The sequence below is a fragment of the Zingiber officinale genome, chromosome 11A (genome assembly GCF_018446385.1).
Source record: "Zingiber officinale cultivar Zhangliang chromosome 11A, Zo_v1.1, whole genome shotgun sequence".
NCBI classification, from domain to species: domain Eukaryota; kingdom Viridiplantae; phylum Streptophyta; class Magnoliopsida; order Zingiberales; family Zingiberaceae; genus Zingiber; species Zingiber officinale.
Window position 1 is genome coordinate 77,003,247 of NC_056006.1, and position 6,831 is coordinate 77,010,077.

The following is a 6,831-nucleotide window of genomic DNA, read 5'->3' on the forward strand; positions in this document are numbered from 1 at the left end:
TCCCAGCGATAGGCACTTACTTGCCACACAGTTGGTTCATATTTCTCAATCAATCCAAGGTCTAAAAGGCGTGCTCGATATCAAGAGAAACATAGAAGTCATTTCCCCAGTAATCTAACTCAGTCTCAAAGGAGTAACTTGCTTGTTTCCACTCACAACAATTATTTTTTATATCCCTTATTTATCATTTTTTTTATTTAGTGATTGAAAGATGCAACACTTGAACACAAATGCATATAAGTGCAAATGTTGGGATATTTTAATTTTTCCAAATGAGCTTACATGACTCAAGCATCATCTAGTAACCAAGATGTAGTTTGAGAAATCACCATGGGAACTAAGTACTAAACAAATATGATGAATCATGACTATTCCAATGATATCAACTATTCAAGCTCAAGTAAAGCGATAATAGAATCCTTAAGTTTAAGCCAAAACTTAAATTTGTTTTAGTATAATACTTAGCTCATATCATGCTAATTAAGATAGAGAAAAGAGGTACATTAAATATACTAGCATTATATCTAAAACATTATGAATCAAGATATAAACGTGCAAATAATTTTACTTGTAGACAAGTCAGTAGAAATGAGGAATGATGTTTTCAATATGTCACATGTTTCAAAAGACAGTCAAATGACAATCAAAAATAAGCCAAGCAAACAAAACAAAGAAAAACTAAATGCAAGACATAAGCAAAAACTGAATGCAAGCAAAATAAAACAAAATGCAGAACAACTGAAAATGTAAAAGAAAAACTAAAAATGTAAAAAAAAATATTGCAGAAATTTTAAAAGAAAATACAAAAATTTCATGTTGCAAACACCCCCCCCCCCCCCAGACTTAAACTTTTCATCGTCCCGATGAAATCAATATTGTGGTGGTGGAGGGGAGGGCGAGGAAATGGAGGTCTACGCGGTCGGCCAGCAGAAAAACTAGGAAAACCAGGAGTCTCGCTCAGGATCCTATGATATTCATAGAGGGTGTCAACTTGTTGATGTGCAACGGTCATGCCCTCTATGTACTCTCTCATTCTAACTTGATATGTATCATAATCTTGGACAAATTCAGCCACCTGACCCTGAAAGTTCCTCGTGAATTGAAAATGATCTTGCACCTCTCTATACTGATCATCAGACAAGGTGAAGCGGCCCTCCAACATTACTCGTTGGGCATCTTGCTTCTCATGAAGCGAGTCTAGAGAGGCACGGAAATCCGAAAAATCAAATCTGGAGTGACCCGTACCATAGGCAAAAGAGTGTCTAGCAAGTTCCGGATGTCCGGACGGCTGCAGGTGTCCAGATGACTGATGTGCGTAAATTATATACACTTTTATGCATACTTTAACACACATCTACTTGTACTTCATTAGCATAATCTATGTTTATTGCACTCTATTTCATTATAATGTCATACTTCTATTATATTCTATTCGGAGATTTGCTCTTTGCATATTTTGATTGACAGGATGCATATTGGAGAGAAAATGGAGTAAAAACGCACACATGAGCAACTCCAGAAGAAAACAAGCTCAGGTCGTGTAACCCACACGGTCGTGTCCCCACCAGAGGCAAATCAATGATGAGGGCTCAAGGTGGGGCTCGGTGTCTCCAGACAAGGAAGGGGCATTCTCTGGATCTAAATCAGTGATCACCCAATTAGCGGAGTTGCGAACAGAGGTCCGCTCAGGATAAAGAAGGGGTAAAGGGAACCCATCCTTCTTAGAAAAGGTAAAATCATTCTCATCCCGACAAATCATCTTCATGGCAAGACATGCATCGATATCGATCATGTCATTGCCATTAATGACTTCTAACTCGTCCAGATTACAATCCAGATTTATAGCTATTTGGATAATCAATCCACCAAAGACAATCAATCCTGAGGATGCTTTCCCGGTTCTCACTAGGTTTTGCAAAAAATGAAAACCGAATCAAAGCCAACCTTATGTAACATAGCCCATAGAGCATAAAGTTCCACTTTCCTAACGACTCCATCGCTTTCCCATCTACCAAAAATAATTTTACTCATAACTCGATGTAAGTATCTAAAGATGGGGTTTTGCATATGAGAAGCTTTAGCTCTAGAAGGCTCATAAGGTTGATCAAATCCAGTGATTGAATTCCAAAAACTATTCCAATTAAATCTAGGGTCAAAATTGCGAGAGCCGCAAGTAGACAAACCAAAACAATTGTTGAAGTCACTAAATGTCCACTGAATTTCTTGATTTATTAACCTGAAAGTAATTTTTTCAACATAATCATCTTCATTTGAATAGTGGGCATCTAATGAGTTTAAGAATTCAAGTATAATTCGTGAGTATGTAGGAAGATGTGTGTATATAAAATTGTCCCAATCTAGGGAACTAATCATCCAATCTACATCATCTCTAATTCCTAAAATGTTTAAAACAGTTGGATCCATGTATCGTGTACACACAACCTTCCTTGTGATAAGAATATCAAATCTAGATTTATGATCCTCATTTATAAAAACAATAGTGAATTCATTATCGTTACCTTCGTCACATGCCCTCCGTTTTCCTTTCCCCTTTACGACTTTCTCTTTGCCCTTTTCCTTTGATGGATCCTTTTCTAGGCTTGAACCACCACTTTATTTTCGAAGTTTCTTCAAAAGGTTGGACATGATGTCGAGTTCCAAGGGAGAAAAGTGTTGTTTATTTGGAGAAGTGAGATCTTAAGAGAATGGGTCTTGAAAAATAGGATCTTAGGGAAGGAAGTTGTAGATCTTGAGGGTACGATAAGAGAATTTCTGTTTAGATCTAGATCTGAATGTAGTTTATGGAGAAGAATGATTGAGAGATCTAGATCTGAGAAGTTAAGAAGGAAGGTTGAAGAAGAGGAAGGGTTGGAGAGAAGAATTAACTTGGGGGTGTGGCCAACACGACCTTGGCACGGTCGTGTCTTATAGACACGACCAAGTCAAGATCCTCCACATGGCCGTGTAGATCTACACGGCCCAAGCAGTCCTCCTTTCGGTCAGATTCACACGGCCATACCAAATGGCACGGGAAGTGTCATCTCTTCCTCGGCTAGGCTCACACGGCCGATGTGTGTTGCACGACCGTGTTCATTTTCTTCTCTGTCTTCCTCACAAGGTCGTGTGTGTCACACAGCCTCCTTCTTCTCCTCCTCTAAAATTTTCACACGACTATGTGAAATCACACGGCCTTGTCCTTCTTCTTCTCTGGTGAACTCACACGACCAGTGTGAGTCACACGACCTTGTGGTCCTCTACCTCTGTAAGTGTCACACGGTCGTGTATGGTACACGGTTGGACTTTGTTAAGACCAAAAAGTGCTATATTTCCTCTTTTTTTGACTTCTCTAATGCCTCTATGCCCATGAAATAATCATGGCCAGCTCATGAAAGTTATGTTCAACCTAAAAACAAAAACAACAACGGATTAAAAATGCTACCTAATAAAAAAGAAAACTCAAATTGAATCTAATAAAAGAACCCTTAGGTTGCCTCCCAAGAAGTGCTTGTTTAAGGTCATTAGTTCGACCCCGTTTTCGTTTTCACGGCTATACCCAAGGAGATACGGATTTCTCTCCTAAAGTTGAGTATGCTCCTTCTTCCCTCATTCTTGCCCTCGGAAGGCAGATGTATTTTTCATTTTTAATGAGAGGCCTTCTCCCAATGCTCCCTGGATCATGTTCTTCGTCTAACGGCCTCCCATGAGGATGGAAGTTCCAATCCTCAAATTTGTAAGCATCTGCCCTGCTACAAACACTCACTAGAAAATAAGAGACATGGTTAGAAGAATTAGATAGATCATATTCCAACCTTTACGTACTGATTACCAATGAAAGTTTATAGTTTTTCACATCAATTATTGCTCTAGTTGTTACAAGGAAGGGTCTTCCTCATATGATTGGAATTTTCGAGTCTTCTTCCATGTCAAGTACCACAAAATCTATGGGAATAATGCTCCCACCAACCTCTACCGGCACATCTTCCATAATACCCATAGGGTACCTGCAAGAATAATCAGCTAATTGCAATGTCATGGTAATAAGTTTAAAGTTTTTGAGCCCTAAATTATTACAAATTGCGTATGGAATGAGACTAACACTCACCCCCAAATCACAAAAAGTCTTTTCTATAAATTCAGCTCTTATAGTGCAAGGTATATAAAAGCTTCTTGGATCTTGGAGCTTTGGGGAAGTGTTCTTCTCAAATAAAGTGCTACATTCTTCAGTAAAAGCTACGGTCTCGATGTCTCCTTTTCTTCTTTTATTGGACATAATATCCTTTAGAAATTTGGAAAACTTTGATATTTGTTGAATTGCATCAATTAGAGGTACCTCAATGACATGAGTCTTGAGAATGATCTGAGCTTCCACAAGTTTCACAAACACATACTATGACATTGACCGATGCAGAATTTGTTTCCATATTTTCCAATTTTTTAGTAAGAGCATCTAATTTTGAAGACAATAAAGTGATTGCATCTACATCAAATATTTCTGATACTTTAACTAGGTTTGGATAAGAATAGCCTCCACTTCTTTATGTTGCCCATTGATGATGGTTTTGCGCTACACTCTCAATAATATCCTCGGCCTCATCTAAACTTTTATTCATAAGTGCCCCTCCAGCTGCAGAATCTAAAGACACCTTAGTATGATAGTTAATACTGTTATGAAAAGTATGTAGAACTAGCCATTTTTCTAACTCATGATGTGGCCATTGTCTGAGCATATTGTTGTATCTATCCCATGCTTCAAATAAAGATTCTAAGTCTGACTGTCTGAAGCTTGTAATTAGATTTCTCATATGAGCGGTCTTACTTGGAGGATAGAATTTATCAAGGAATTGTTACTCACATTGCTCCCAAGTGGTTATGCTGTTAGTTGGTAAAGAGTTCAACCATTGTTTTGCTCTATCTCTTAAATAAAACCCAAATAATAATAATCTCACTACTTCCAATGGAACACCGTTCATCTTCATGGTGCTGCAGATTTCATAGAAAATTTCAAGATGTTGATTGGGGTCTTCGTGTGGTCCGCCTCCAAACTGAGGTGGCGTTTGGTTCTCTCCTAGGAATCGGAATGAGAATGAGTATTATAGTATTATGGAATGGGAATATGTATGAGCTTGGGTATCATTCTTAAAAAATAATATTTGGTTAGTTGAATGTTTTCAATTAGAATGAACTTAAATTTTTTTTTTTACCCTTAGAGTAAAAATAAGAGAAAAAATTAGATTGAAGAGAAAGTTGAATGTGAGAGAAGCATATGATGAGAGAGAATGATGAGAGAGAAAGTGTGATGGGGAAAAATGAAGAGAGAGAAAGTGTGATGAGAGAAAATGAGGAGAGAGAGTGATAGGAGAGATTGAGAAGAGAAAAAAGTATGAAGAGAGAGAAAGTGTGCTGAGAGAGAAAGACTGATAGGAAAAAATAAAGAGAGAGAAAGTGTTATGAGAGAAAATGAGAGATTGAGGAGAGAAAGTATGATGAAAAAATGTGATGAGAGAGAAAGTGTGATGGGGAAAAATGAAGAGAGAGAAAGTATGATGAGAGAAAATGAGGAGAGAAAGTGTGATGGAAGAGAATAAAGAGAGAGGAAGTGTGATGAGAGAAAATATGGAGAGAGAGAGTATGGTAAGAGAGATTGAGGATAGAGAAAGTATGATGAAAAAATAAGGAGAGAATGAAGAGAGGGAAAATAATTAGAGAGTGTATGATGAGAGATAATACAGAGAGAAAATGGTAGAGAATTTGTGATGAGAAAGAATGAGGAGAGAGTGTGTGATAGAAGAGAATAAAGAGAGAGAAAGTGTGATGTGAGGAAATATGGAGAGAGAGTATGGTAAGAGAGATTGAGGAGAGAGAAAATATGATAAGAGAGATAGTGTGATGAAAAATGAGGAGAGAATGAAGAGAGAGAAAATAATGAGAGAGTGTGTGTGATGAGAGAGAATATAGAGAGAAAATGGTAGAGAATGTGTGATGAGAGAGAAGGTATGTTGAGAGAGAAAATGTGATGATAGAATGAGGAGAAAGAAAGTATGATGAGAGAGAACAAGGAGAGAGAGTGAAATGAAAGAAAAATTGAACAAATATACTAAGGGTATTTTCGTCCAAACTTAATTTTTATTCTTATTCTCATTCCATCAAAACCCAAGGAAGGGGATGAGTTTCATCTATACCCAAATTTTTGGGTTTCATTCCAAAATCTTGATTCCATTCCCATCAACCAAACATAAGGATTGGGAATGAATCCATTCCCTCATTCCCAAACCTGTAAACCAAACGCTCCCTGATTTTGTTGTACCATTGTGATTATTACAGGTTTGATCTCAAAATTGTTGGCTTCAATAAATGGTCTTGTGATACTAGAATGAAGCCCTCTGGCATACGGTGCTGCATAATCTTTCAGTAGTTTGTTTGCCATATTAGAATGTTCTTGTTCTTCTTGATTTCTTTGTAAAATCTTCCTCCTATGAAAAGTTCTATCAATCTCTAGATCCAGAGGTAACAAATCTCCTGCAAGGTTAGATCTTCGCATGCAAAGAATAAGATCACAAGTAACAAAATTTTCTCTTTACTCGAAAAGTAAGGAAAAACTGAATTGAAATTATGAAAATATAAAATGCAAAATTTGAATTGCAACAAGAAAAATTGTAAGAAAAGTAATCAGAAATAAAAGATAGATTGAAAAAATAGAATTTCTGAGACTAGTTACAACTATGTAATAGAAAAGAAAAGAAAAGTCTAGTCTAACTCAAATGATTATCTCTAATGTTATAGATGCAGTCCCCGGGAACGACATCAAAAACTTGTTACGCAACCGCAAGTGCA

At 37.1% G+C, this 6,831-nt stretch overlaps 1 non-coding gene across 1 annotated transcript; it reads left to right on the forward strand.

The window, feature by feature from the left end:
- The first annotated feature begins 4,698 nt into the window (after positions 1-4,698).
- Positions 4,699-4,804, forward strand: LOC122033129. Its single transcript, XR_006126386.1, has one exon. It is a non-coding gene; the product is annotated as a small nucleolar RNA R71 (small nucleolar RNA).
- Positions 4,805-6,831: the final 2,027 nt, after the last annotated feature.